The sequence below is a fragment of the Cryptomeria japonica genome, chromosome 11 (genome assembly GCF_030272615.1).
Source record: "Cryptomeria japonica chromosome 11, Sugi_1.0, whole genome shotgun sequence".
NCBI lineage: Eukaryota > Viridiplantae > Streptophyta > Pinopsida > Cupressales > Cupressaceae > Cryptomeria > Cryptomeria japonica.
Window position 1 is genome coordinate 453,041,416 of NC_081415.1, and position 14,515 is coordinate 453,055,930.

Here is a 14,515-nt window from a genome sequence, read left to right on the forward strand (position 1 = left end):
TATTGTAATGATCCTCTCATTTTATATATGAACATATGCAATTGAATGGGTTACTAGGTATGTTTTGTTACAAAATTTCATGATCTTAGTTGTGTGCAAAATTGCAAATACATAGCTCCACCTTTTATTCCAATTTGTTTGTTCCACAATGCGTTGTGACTCTGTTGCCTAATGTATAAGCAGTGATCTAAGACCATACACCAATCTCACATTATTCAAAAAATAAATAAATAGTTTAGTAATAAGTCCGTCCTTCTTGTTCATCCATGACTGTTGATATGACCAAGGAATTATTCTTAATTGAGGATTCAGTAGATATATTTTATGTGGGTTATGCTCACACAGCTATATCAGCTATATAGGGGTTTTATGCAGCCAGTCTTCCTTCAACTAGGGTCAAGAGTGCAATTGGGTTTGGATATAAGTTATAACCCACTCTTATAGAGTTGACCTTTAACCCTCCATGTTTTGTTGATGAGCCAGTTTCACTTGCATGATGCCAACCTTGGCCTTGTGAGTGGAATTTCACTCAAGGATGTGGGGCAATAGTTTTGGGACCTGTTGTGACCATTTCACACATCGCCACTGTAAAGCGGAAAATCGCGATCGAACCCTAGTTGCTCTCCCCTCTTCCAACTCCAAGGAGAGAGAAGGGAGATTCACTCTAGGGTTGATGGTTTTCGCTTAGGGGAGAGACTTTACATTCAAAAGAGGGGTTGAAACCCACAAGATCCAATCCCACGCAATGCAAGATTGGATGCTAGATGAGTTTCAAGGGTTATGACAGCAAGGCTACCCTCTTTTGTAAAGAATGTGCATAGGAGAATTAAGCTAGGAATGCATAGAAAGTGACAAAGATTCGCTTATAAACTGAGATAGGGATATAGGATGAAGCTGTGGACCTGGAATTAGCAGTAAAATGTCGATACGGCGCTGTCCTGCAAATTTGAGCGAAAGTTGTCGGGACGATGGCGCCCGGCGCCACGGTCCTCCGAAAAATCCGCGAAACGAAGGGGGATCTGTTCGTCTCTGCACAAGGATTCCAGATCTTCAATTTCAGCCGCGTACCTGCAACCTACACACAGAAAAGCGAAGACGATTGGGGGGTTAGGGATTAGGGGTTTGCCTTTAGGTCAAACCCCGGTTTTGGAATTAACCAAGAAATGAGAAATGCTGTAAATGTCAATGTATGTAATGTAAAACAAGTACTAATACCTTGTTGTAAGGATGTTTGTATCCTTATGTGCGAAGGTATAGATGTTGTTGTTTGTTGTATGTTTGTATGTTGTATGTAGCATGTAGTATGTGATCTCCTCTTCAATGGTTGAATCCTTGTCTTGAATGCAACACTTAGCCTTGAATGGAGACTTAGAATGATCAATTGCTTGAAAGAATGCTTGAATGCTTGAGTGCTTGAGTATAGTTTCCACGCTTTGTACACATATCACCCTCTTACCCAAATGGGAGAGGAAAATGTAGTTTATATACTTGCCAATTAGGGTTAAAAGACTGATTTTTCCAACCTTAGGCCGACCAGGAAATATTATTTCCAATTTGCAAAAAAAAAGACCCGAAGTCCCATAGGAGACCGGACCCAAAATAGGGCCAGGGACCAGGGCGCTGGGCGCCATGGTCCTGGGGGACCAGGGCGCTGGGCGCTCTGGTCCCACCTCCCGGGACAGCAGGGTGCAAAGGAGGTTCAAGCCAGGGTGCTTGAAAATGCAATTTTTGGTGTCATGGACAAGTTTCGGGGTCTCCATTCAGGTTCCGTGTTGCGTCGCCATCGTGAAGACCGAAATGCAGTCGAAATTGCAAGTGTCGCAATTTTAGGACGCTACAGCCACATTAAAATGGGGACCCCCTCTTTTTTGCTTGGTTTGCCTGTTCTTCTCTCTGCTTTTAGGGTTTTGAGTAAGTGAGTGAGTCGTCTGGACTAGGGTTAAGCCTTAGGGTTTCCTTTTTTGATATTTTCAAGCCGAAGTCCAGTCAAATTTTGAAGATTATTGAGCATCCTCGCGTGAATTGCAATTTTGAAATAGGATGAGTCTGTCAGGGTGTCAGGTGTGTCTGACTAGGTCCAGTAGGAATTTTGAAAGCAAGTTCAAATTTTACCTAAGTGTTGATGATGGAATTGTGCAATTTTGTCCGGGTGAATTTTGACCAAATTTTGGAAAGTTTGATAAGTGACCCCTGGCCTTGGAGATGACCTAATTATGCCTTGTGAAGTGACTGAAAGCCTAAATTCTTGATATTTTGGCCTATAGAGGCAAAATCGCTCCTATCCTTCAGTCAAGGACCAGGGCGAAATTGGTATTTTATGCATCTTGGTTATTGACTTGTTTCATTTGTCTTGTGCAGGGTCGCCAAGAGATGCAATCGAGCATAAATTGAAGGTTTTGAAGATTTTTTGAGACTCAAAATGGCAAATTTTTTTAAGTTTAAGGCCAAATCGCTCCTGTCCCTCTCCCAAGGACCAGGGCGAAATAGCTTACTTAGGGCCTTTTTGGCCTTACTTGATCAAATTGAAGTGTCAAGGACGCAATAAGGGGTGAAATCAACATGATGGAGTATTTAGACTTAGTCGTTTGCAATGAAAAGTTGAACATTTGACCTTAAGGACACAAATCGCTCCTGTCCCTCACTGAAGGACCGGAGCTTGTTTCTCAAAGTTGCACTGTCCTTGAGGGCCAAGACAATTTTTTGATTCGAGGAGATCAAGGAGGACATGTTTCATCCATTGAAGATAATTTGAAGTAATTTGCAAACAAGGAAATGTGCTAAAATGACAAAATCGCTCTTGTCCCTCACTGAAGGACCGGAGCTTGAACACCAAGTTTGCCTTATTTTTGCAGGATTAAATGATTTTCGCGATTTGGAAGAGATCAAGGAAGGTACGTTTTGCCTATTGAATATAACTTGAATGGACCCCGAAGGAGAAAATTTACCCAAAAAGTCAAGTTCGCTCCTGTCCCTCTGTCAGGGACCAAGGCGAATTTTAAAGATAGCTCCTGTCCCTCTCCAAGGGACCAGAGCGATTTTCTCAAAGGACAAGTTTTGGACCAAGGAAAAGCGAATTTCAAGCTAGAGATGAATGAAGGGCGACCCAACCAATCCGTCAAAGATGAATTTTGAAAGTTGGCGAAACACAATTGAGCTAATAAATACAAAATCGCTCCTGTCCTTCAGTCAAGGACCAGGGCGAAATATACATTATCTAGCATTCCCTTCCGAATTTGGTTAAGTCCAGGCCAAAGGGCAGGATGGTAAAGATGTTTGGAATGCCTCAAAAAAGAACGAAGTTGTAAATAACTCGAGAACTTGATGAAATTGCCCAAGGCGCTCCTGTCCCTCTCCAAGGGACCAGAGCGATTATCTTAGAGGACAAGTTTTTGGCGAAGAGGAAGAAAGTTTTAAGTTTGAGGCAAATAAAAGAAGGCGTAGTCGTTCCATTGAAGATAATTTTGAAGGTTGCAAGACGCAAAGTGAAACATATTTTGTCCTAGGCGCTCCTGTCCCTCTCCAAGGGACCAAAGCGATTTCCTCATGAAGCAAATTTCCCACAAAGTTAGAACAAGTTTCATGTTGGAGACGAGTGAAGGGGAGCATAATGAATCCATTGAAGATAGTTTTAAACGTTGGCAATGAATGACTTAGCCTATAGAGGTAAAATCGCTCCTGTCCCTCTGCCAAGGACCAGGGCGAAATATAGATTATCAAGTCGTCCCTTCCAAGTTTGGTCGGATCCAAGCCAAGGCACAAGGTGGCGAAGATGTTGGAGGTGCTTCGAAGGAAAGCAAGGTTACAGAGACCACGAAAAGTGATGAGAAATGACTAAGGCGCTCCTGTCCCTCTCCAAGGGACTAGAGCGAAATATGCAAGTGTGTCCAATTTTGAGGTGTCACTTCCGTTTCAAACGTTCAAGAAGGAGTAAGAGACACTATTTTACATTTTGAAAGCAATTGAAAGTTGATATGATCAAGGATTAGCACAAGGAACAAAAGTTTGCTCCTGTCCTTCACTGGAGGACCAGGGCGATATTCATTGAAACAATCATTTCCTTCCTAGACCACATCAAGGCCAGGACATGCAAGATCGAAAATGTCTTTAGGAAGATGATGAACAAGGGGTTAACGTCGAAAGTCAACAATTTTGAGCTCAAACACAAAGTTCGCTCCTGTCCCTCACCAAGGGACCAGAGCGAAAAGGGTCTAAGGGGCATTCATTTCAAAAAATTGAATAGATCAAACTCCAAGTTATAAATGAAGATCCCAGTTTGGACGTAATGGAAGCAACTTTGAACGTGAAAATCAATCCAAGTTGGCCAAGGCACTCCTGTCCCTCTCCCAGGGACCAGAGCAATGTGGTTAGTATCCCTTATATCTCTCATGTTTTGGCGCCAATAAATTTTGAAGTGCATTAAATGGTAAAATTCGATAAAAACTTTGAATTATTTAATTAAATTAGCATTTAAAAATAGCGCATGAGGCATTTAATGATTAATTTAGCCTTTTTAAAAATCGAAATTATTAAATACAAAGGCATTAAAATTAATTAATTATTAAATCAAATAAAAAGAGAGCGCTTGGGTTTTATTTTAATGTTTTTACAAAAGTCGGCCTCCTCTTTTTATTTAAATTTTGTTATTATTTGCCTTATTTCCAAGTCGGCCTATAGGGATTGCAAAGAGGTGAGCACCTATATAATGAAGGTATGTGAGCATGTTTTAACCATCATTCAATCATTGTTCATATGCGATTTGGAGAGGCGAATAAGGAAGTGCGAGATCTCATCAAGAGGAGTGCGAACTTTGTTTATGGTGGAGCGAATTTGCCCTCAAGGTGGTGAAGTTAATAAAGGAGACGCATTTGCTAGAGGAAGCTCACGTTGAAGACTTCAATCTTCATTTTGCCTAGGCGAATCTCCTAATTTTGCATCCTTTTGTTAGAGTTAGCTCTCAAAGTGAGGTATGGCGAAATTCCCTTGTTCAAATTTTGAATTTTAATCATCCTAGTCTCAATCTCGAATTTTGAATTTTGAAATTTTGAATTTCCAATGGCTCAATCGTATTTAGGAAATGATAACTCAAAGACTTATCATGAAGTTTCCTAAATTTAAATTTTAATCTATATTTCTATATTGCAAAATCTATTACTCATTATGAAATGTTGTGTAGGTGTCACGATGGCGACCCCGAAGGTAGGAGCATCTACCAGTCGTCTAGCCCTCATGAAGGAAGATCAAAAGAACGAAGAATTGGAGACCAAGATCGTGTCTAAGTGGAGCAACATTGGAGATACTAACTTGGGAAACTTCAGTGTGAAGAAGTTTCGAGAGGTCCCTTACATTGGCAAGCCATCACCTGTCGCAAGGAGAATAATTGAAAGTGGCATTATCAAGGCGGCCGGCTTCCCTCCAGCAGTCCAGTGCCATGAGTTGATGATCGAGTGTGCTCGTCATTATGATCCACAGTCCAGATCGATAGTGTCCAAGGAGGGAGACACTTTTGCTTATCTTTCAGAGGAGGCTATCAGTGAAGCTTTTCACCTGCCAGAACATAAAGATATGATTTATAAAAGCTTAGAAGGAGCCAGGTCCATGTATGAAGATGATCCAGACATTTGCTTGAGCATCATCAACAAAAATTGGTTACTCAAGAGTCGTCCTCGCCTGAGCAAGATTCCGAACACACCACATAGGATCGACTTCCAGGAGGAGTACAGAGATTTGATAACATTACTCAACCGAGTTACAGGGGCTCCTCAAGCCTTCTATTTTGAGAAGTGGATGTTCTACTTCATCCAAGTGATAGTTCAAGGAAAAGGAACAATTCATTGGGCTAGAATGATTAGCCATTGCTTGGACGTGCAGTTAAGAAGACTGAAGGCTACCAAGTCTTTCCACATGAGTTCATACATCATATATGCCTTGATCAGGAGTTTTGAATATGCAGGATTACCTCACAGAGGAGTGATCGGGAGAGGGCCCGGGGAAGTCAGAGTTTGTGATTCCTATGTTCATTTGCATCATCCTCCAGGAAGTGACTACAAGTTGGTCAATGATACCTTCACGATGAACATCACCAGGACATTGCAAGGCGGGATTCACAATCGGCTATCTCAGGATGCACAAGAGCTTGTGAAGAGGTACGGTGCTTGGTTCATCCAATTTCAGAAGTTTACATATATTAGAGTTCATGGATGTCCTTCACCTCCCTACATGTTGCCGAGATATCCGACAGACAGAATAGTGTTACTTGAGGTAACTAGACAATTGGCAGCGTATGCAAAGGCATTCAGACACAGGCATGGAAATGGAGTTCCTGTTCCTATCATACTAGGAAATTCAGTTGAGGTATGTCCTAATGCTCTAGCCATGGATGATGCAGAAAAGGAGTTAGCTTTATATTCATTTTCATTCTTTGCCATGAGAGAGAATTTTGATCCTTATGGGTATATAGAAGAGACAGTCGGAAGGAAATACAGACATGAACCTCAGGTAGAGGACTTTGTGATGAATCTCTCAGATGATCTTGAAGTGAAAAGAAAGATGCATTCCAGATTGCCTTTAGACTTTATCAGGAAATGCAAAATTTACAGAGTGGCCGACCAAGCTCAGGACAGTGGCAGACATCTCCAATCATCTTATGACCGAGAGAGCAAAGCAGTGAGGCTAGATTGGAATGAACCTGAAATTTTGGATCTAGATGCCTTGATGGCTCCAGTTTTGTCTTGTACTCGCAGAAGGGGTTGATGTGCAACATCAAAAGTTGAGAGAGCAAGGCATATCTATGACTTTTACTTTGGAGGAAAGGCCATCCGAAGGAGGAGCAAGTGTAAGTGAAGGTAATCCTAATCCCAAAAACACAAGTGAAGGCAACCTTCGAAGCGTAAGTGAAGGCAACCCCCATCCTAGATGCTCAAAGAGAAAAGAGAGACCCGAGAAAAGAGAATCCTCCAAGAAGAAGCAAGAAGCCAACAAAGATCGTTCATCCAGCACATCTTCTCGACAGGAGAAAAGGACACTTGAAATGGAGGAATCTATGGAATCAATGGTACAGAACGATAAACAGGAAGAAGGACAGGCACCTCAACGTTCATCAAGCCAATCTCTCCGAGTTAATGAGTTACATGAAGACAAGAACGATGACGAAGTGACATCTCCTCTCAGAGAAGAAGAAACATTGCTTAAGGAGATACAGGTTAGAGAAACAAGATCCGCCATTCCAGATTGGTTGAAAGAGAGACTAACAAGGGTGATTGTGATCGAGGACGAGGATAATGTGATTGATTTAGAGAGCCTTGTTGGAAATTCTCAGGAAGTGACAGAAAGGAGGAAGGCTACTAAGATGTCCAAGGTGATCAGAGATGAGACAGGATCCAGGAAATTGCAGATAGCTACACCAGCAGTGGACAAGTATGAAGGTGAGATCCTCGCAGAGGAATATGATGTAGAGACATTTGAGCTTGGTCCACTCACAGCCGAGCAGACGTTGGATGATGCCACTGATTCATTTGAGGCACTTAAGGACAAGCTTAGAGAAGAAATGAAAAAGAATAGGAAGCTTGAGCGAGAGGTCAGTGCTTGGAGAGGCTACTTTAGTCATCTCAATCAGCCTTTGAGACGTCAGGATCCAACAGTATCTCCTGCACAGGCACTTCCCCTTGAATCAGTTGGCGAGGCAGAGAGAGTCAGGAGTTTGGTTCAGCTTATGAGCTCTTGGATTGACAAATCCCATACAGTTGCTATTGAATTTGCAACAAGGATGATGCAGACCATTCACCGAGCTATTCAGGTTCTTGAGGTCATCCACAACCTAATGATAACTGTAGCTGCTTTTGCTCATACTAAGGATGTTATCATTCCTGTCCTGCAAGTAATCAGACAAACATCAAGGAAGGTCTTAGCACAAGAAAAGATAATAGATGGAGGACCTCATAGTTTACTCCAATGGTCAACTTTACTCCAGATGAAGGAAGTTCTTTTTGAGGATATCAGTAACAAATGCAATCAGGTTGAAGAGATTATCCATCTGATCCAGGACAAAGTGTTTGAAGTATTATGTACTATTCTTGGCAGGAGGATTGCAGTTGAGACAGATGTGGATTTGCAAGAATTAGAAGAAAGAGTCAAAGTCATCTTTTGCAAAGATGAGAATATTATTACAGATGAGCAACGGGATCAGATGTTTGCCACCATGCTCCTGATTGAGAGGATCAAAGAACTTGAACCTGGATGGGACACTGCTCTGCTCAAGGCTTTCGATCAGGTCATACACTTGGAGGAACGAATGAGGAATCTTCCCGAGATTCCAATTGCTGAGATCGAAGGAATCGTGTCTAGATTCATTGCATATGCTAAAAAGGAGCATTGGAAAGGGAATAAGATTCTAGAAGAAAGGTTGTTATAGATGATGTGGCACCTTAATTGTCATTGGTCTATGTTTCCTAGATTTTTGTGCCAAATTTAATATTTGGCTATGCATTTAATGTTGTGCAATAAAAAGGGAACTTTTGTAATAAAACCCTAATTAGGGTTTAGGTGTCATAATCTTGGCCATTGATCTTCTTTTGATCTGGACCGTTCATTGTAATTGAGGATGCTATTTATACCCTCCTTCATTTTCATTTTGAGATAGATAGATAGGAGAAATTAGAATTAAGAGAGAGCAATAAGAAATAGTTAGAGTTTTTGAGAAGCAAGTTATTTTGTAGCAAGATTGAGCTTTGAAGAAGGAATTTCAAACAATTGTTGTTTATGATGGCTTTGAGATCAATAAAATATTGAAGTTATGGTGTTTTATTGCAATTCTTGTGGTTATCTTCATGGTTGTTTATTCTCTTGAATCATTCTCAGTCAAAGTAGTATTTAAGTTTGAAGGACTAAGTGTTGGGCTTGATCTTTGGTGAGATTCACATTCCAAACCACTAGCTTCTTACTGATTGTAAGGACGCCTTGTGTGGTCGACTGGAAATATTTGGATTGCATAAACCTTCATTCATTATTGAGTCATTGATATGTACCTTCATGGTAGTGCCTATGATTCTTGATGATTTGAAAATCATTATTCACCTTAGAAAATCACATCAGTTTCAGTAAAGTTGTAATTCCTTGGCAATACTGAGTTGGTAGAATCTTGCCAAGTCTAGCCTACATTGAGTCATTCTTAGGATTAGATTAGAGTTTATCTCTTGCAAGCCTTACCCTTTTGATCTTTTTTGGAATTCATTAGTATTAGGAAATCTTGTTCCTGCAATTCGGATACGTAAGTCCCCTTGATGAAACAGCAATCACAACGACCACTGGTGCTTATCCACACGTAGAGACCCTACATAAAAGAACATTGGAGTCACCCTGATTGATCCTTTTTGCGACATCTTCAGCAATCAGAGACTTTATTCAAGAGAGGATAAGGTACCCTTGGGTATTTTATTCTGTATATGATTGTGTACAAAATACACGTCAACATGACCCAACAGGGCCTGTGATGATTTTGAAGAGAATTGGCATCCATTGATTACATGGGGTTAAGTATCAAGATGTTGTCATGTGGAGGATGTTGCTAACTCACCGATACATTTAGGATGTGTTGGTCGTCATGTTTTGCTTCCATGGATGTGTCTAGAGCCATTGATCTTCTTCATAGGATTTATTGACCCTTGATTTCTCCTAAGTGTTAATGTTAGAATAAGAAAGGTAAGACACAGCAATCTGAAATTTAGAAAATCTTACACGAACAAGATACATAGAATTTTATCCTGGGAAAACCCTTCACCTGAGGGTGAAAAACCCAACCATGCCAAAAATCAACCTTTATTGAAGGAACAAAATTTGAATACAATGCTCTCAAGCAAGATTGTTAACACTTAACAATCAATAGTAGAAGCTGATAATATATCAGAACTGAAAGCTTCTACAAAATATACAAAATAGCAGAAGAAGAAGATACAAAACTCTCAGCTTAAGTGATCACATATAATAGACTCTCTCCTGTGAACTTCATACACCAACACAAACAGCAACACGCCTTTTTAAAGGCAAGGCTTGAAACATCTCTAAGATGGAGGAAGACGAAGGGCCAACACTTCATACGTGCAAAACCCAAAGCGGCAATTACACTGAATGTCGTTACATATTCTGCCACCAATAGGAGCCAAATACACCATCACATTGAATGTTGTTACATTGAATGTCGTTACATACTCCGCCACCAACAGGAAAGCAACAGCAAGGAGATTTTACATCATCGCAAGTAAAATGAAATCTCCTGCAGCTATTAACATTAACACTCCCTCTTAGCAAAGGAGATATCATTTACAGATATTCAAGTCATGGAGTCTCTCAACATGACAAACACAATGACTACACTTTATCACGTATTCTCTCAACGTGATAGCATCATGGATTCACTCAACATGATGTTCACCATGGCTACTCCCATGTGTGAAATAAACACAAGCTCTCATCACGGAGTCACTTAACGTGATGTTGTCATGGAGTCTCTCGACATGACATCCACTATGGCTACTCCCATGAGTGGAAAGAGCAACAAGGGCTTTCACCTCAAATTTCTCCGTCACAAAGAAAAATGCATTAACAAAATCTTCATGATGATGTGGCTCCTTCTGAAGCTGAAATGTTAGACTCCCTATGAAGTTGAAAAGTCAGGCTCCCTCTTAAGCTGAAATGTCAAGCTCCCTCTCACTGGGAGAACCCTCTTGTCTCAATTTTAATATCTTCAGTGTTGTAGCGGTCAAGAAGTATGTTGGAGCATACCCCAATTCCAAATCTCCCATCGGTAGAGTGACAAACACTTCCAGCAGTATGAAACATAATGATAGCTCAAATGATGCTCAGATATAGCATTCAGTTGGAAGTTCACAAACACATGCTATGCACCTAGAACATGTGTAGCCTCCACCTATAATAAGAAGCACAAATAGAAATAATGATTCACTATTCCAATGTTATGAAAATTCATGAACATCATTCAAACATAAAAGAAACTTATCTCTTTATTGTCGGTTCCCATTGAGTTAGTCTTGTAGCTGAGTCTCAATAAGACTCCTCCAGCACTATTCTTTATATCAGGAATCTTTTGGTATGCATTAAGGTCTGCTCAAATACACCACATACTGAGTGTTCTCTCCTTGAACAAAACAAAGATTGCAGATTATAGCAACGACAACAATGTGATAAATGATCACAGCAAATACAAACTGATAGGATGCAGATGCCAGATAAGAGCAACGACACAGAGAAGCCATGATCTTGTCCTTCCAAAATAATAAAGTGGACCTCACACGATGTGATACCCAGATCAGTCACATTACAGAGATCCCATCGAGTTTTGCAGGGCCGCTCAAGAAATCCGAAATAGGAAGAAATGAAGTCGCAGCTTAGAAAAAGGTGTAGTCTTCAGAAAAACATAGTTTGAATAACACCAAACAATAAACAAGCAACCCTCCCAGAATCCTAAGACCTCCTGTGATGGAGACGGCCTCAAACCTAGATCTGATACCATGTTAATGTTAGAATAAGAAAGGTAAGACACAGCAATCTGAAACTTAGAAAATCTTACAAGAACAAGATACACAGAATTTTATCCCAGGAAAACCCTCCACCTGAGGGTGAAAAACCCAGCCACACCAAAAATCAGCCTTTATTGAAGGAACAAAATTTGAATACAATGCTCTCAAGCAAGATTGTTAACACTTAACAATCAATGGTAGAAGCTGATAATATATCAGAACTGAAAGCTTCTACAAAATATACAGAATAGCAGAAGAAGAAGATACAAAACTCTCAGCTTAGAAGATTACATATAATAGACTCTCTCTTGTGAACTTCATACACTAACACAAACAGCAACACGCCTTTTTAAAGGCCAGGCTTGAAACACCTCGAAGATGGAGGAAGACGAAGGGCCAACACTTCATACGTGCAAAACCCAAATCGGCAATTACATTGAATGCCGTTACATATTCTGCCACCAACAGGAGCCGAATACACCATCACATTGAATGCTGTTACATTGAATGTCATTACATACTCCACCACTGACAGAAAAGCAACAGCAAGGAGATTTTACATCATCGCAGGTATAATGAAATCTCCTGCAGCTATTAACATTAACACTAAGAATTCAAACCTGTTAAACTAACTACTTTCCTTAGTGAATATTGAACTCCAAACAAGAGTTAAACCCATGGATGAAATCTGGACTTGTTTGGAATCTTCAAGGGGTGCATCCAACTGCTTAATTGAACAGCATGATTCTCCAATGCTAGATAATCTTGGGAGACAATTCAATGTTGCAGATGCATGTTATATTACGTGCATACACACGGAGAGTCTGATTAAGGACAGCTGTTGTAAAATCACGAAGTTTGGATTGTTTCAGCTCAGTATAAAGAATGTTTTTCCCTTGGATTTTTGGTGTTTTGCCTAGTTTTCCATATTATGTTCTTTGGAATGTTAAATTTGAAAAATGTAGGATATTGCTCACGTTTGAGGTTGGAGTCCATTATTTCTCTTTAATTATAGGTATCTTCTCTATCCAGTCGGAGTTTATTTTGGCTCATTAAATGCTTTCCACACAAGTTTTGAATCCAGAATGCAATCTCTACCAAACGAGTCATTATTGCTGGCAGCAAGAAGTATTTACACTAAAACCCTCTCTGAAGAATGTAGAAAATTTCTCCTCTTCATAATGCGTGTACTTTTGAATCTCCACCTATGTCCTTTTGAATCTCTATCCAGTTTTAGACACTTTCTCTACCCAACGAGACGTTATTGCTGGCAGCAAGAAGTATTTACATTAAAACCCTCTCTGAAGAGTGTAGAAAATTTTTCCTCCTCATAATGTGTGTACTTTTGAATCTTCACCTATGTCCTTTTGAATCTCTATCCAGTTTTAGGTACTTTCTCATGAGAATACTTTTTTCCAGGTATAGAAAAATTTCTCCTCTTTATAATCATTTTTGCCGCTTTCGAATTCGTATTTATTTTGCCAAAGTCAAATGTTTGGCTCGGTATGGAAACCATTCCAAATACCCCCATTTATTATCTATATGTCTGTTAGTGTTTTGTTTACAGATGAATTTCATTTGCTTGAATTTCAGTTCTAAAACCCAAAGGTCAAATCAATATGGCGTCGCTAGATTTCTAAGACTGATGAAATTATGATGACAGGTTTACAGTCCAGCTGTTGAGTGATATACACGACATATGTGTTATTATTCCTATCTTTTGGTTGGGGAGACCTACAACAGTTAGCATACCCTTAACGTATATATAAGCTTAAAAAGGAACAGGATTGCCATTTCCGAACCAAATTTTAAGATGAAATACTTACAGTCTGAAGTGCTCTCAAACTATTCAATTTAGTGTGCCATCAAAACCCTCACAAAAAGCAAATTTTAACTGAAACCACAAATAGATTAATATAAAAGAGAAAATAGATCAAATTAGACAACAGCCAATAATATCTTACCTCTCTATACACGGAAATGAATCTCCAAATATCACCCAAAAAAGGTCGACCCTGTCTGGCCCTTGGAAATCATTAAACCCTCAATATGATAAATTCCCACATATGTGTAGTGGAAAAGCTACAATATATTTATTCTGCAATCCAGACATCAATGGAGATTTATACCGCGTCTACATGCCTACTGTTACTACTTCTGCTGTGCGTAAATCGACGAGCAAATTATTTGGAATGCGGATAGATATTTTTGTTGTATGTACGAAAAAAATATGTTTTTTTTAAATGCTGGGAAATTGTGATTGGCAAAACATTTTGAGCGTAAGTTACTTTTAGTAGGTATGCTTGTTTTTTTAAGTTTTTTTTTTTTGTTTTTATTATTTTTGGTATTTGCCATTATTGCAATATTAAATATTTTTGTTATCATTGACGATGTTGTTATTTTTATTTTTTTTAAACATTGTTTTTAAATAGATATATAATTTTTATTTTTTTTAAATGAATTATTGTCAAATTATTGACTAGAAGTTTAACCTTTAAATTTATTGTTACAACTAAAACAAAGTAATTTTTTTTAAATATTCTAAAAATTAAAAAATGTATATTCTATTTTTTAAAATATTTTAATTAATATTTATTTCTATAACAAATATTTTTAAATAATATATATAAAATACATTAAGAGATATCTCGATTTAAAAAAGTGGTGGACCTTGTAGACATAGTCATGCATGCTATTAAAAACACAATTTAAAACTATGCTAACAAAATTAGACAAGGACAATTACCTAAACGGTTAAATGAAAAACATGTAGAATAGACAAAATTTATCATTGACGCATTCTCAATACCTATTGTAATATATAGCTTCTACGTCAATCTATTTCTTCATGTATTGCAATTCATTTGACGATAATGTAACATAGATAAAAGTAGTGAAGATGAGTAAGAAATGAACAAACCTTTACAAATTATAGTTTTTGCAAATAATTCAAATTTTATGAATAGTGATTCACAAGATATTGAATT

General features: G+C 38.9%; 1 protein-coding gene across 3 annotated transcripts in view; it reads right to left on the reverse strand.

Annotated features, from left to right (window-relative positions):
• Nucleotides 1–13,790, reverse strand: part of LOC131041422 (uncharacterized protein At1g10890) — a 56,973-nt gene extending 43,183 nt beyond the window's left edge. The window contains exons 1-2 of one of the 3 annotated variants that reach the window (XM_057974508.2): nt 13,493–13,788; nt 13,355–13,422 (exon numbers count right to left, since the gene is read on the reverse strand). The gene's annotated coding sequence lies outside the window, so the exon portion shown is untranslated. Of the gene's footprint in view, nt 1–13,354; nt 13,423–13,492 lie in introns of all 3 variants that reach the window. The other 2 variants (XM_057974509.2, XM_057974507.2) reach the window with 2 other exon arrangements.
• Nucleotides 13,791–14,515: the final 725 nt, after the last annotated feature.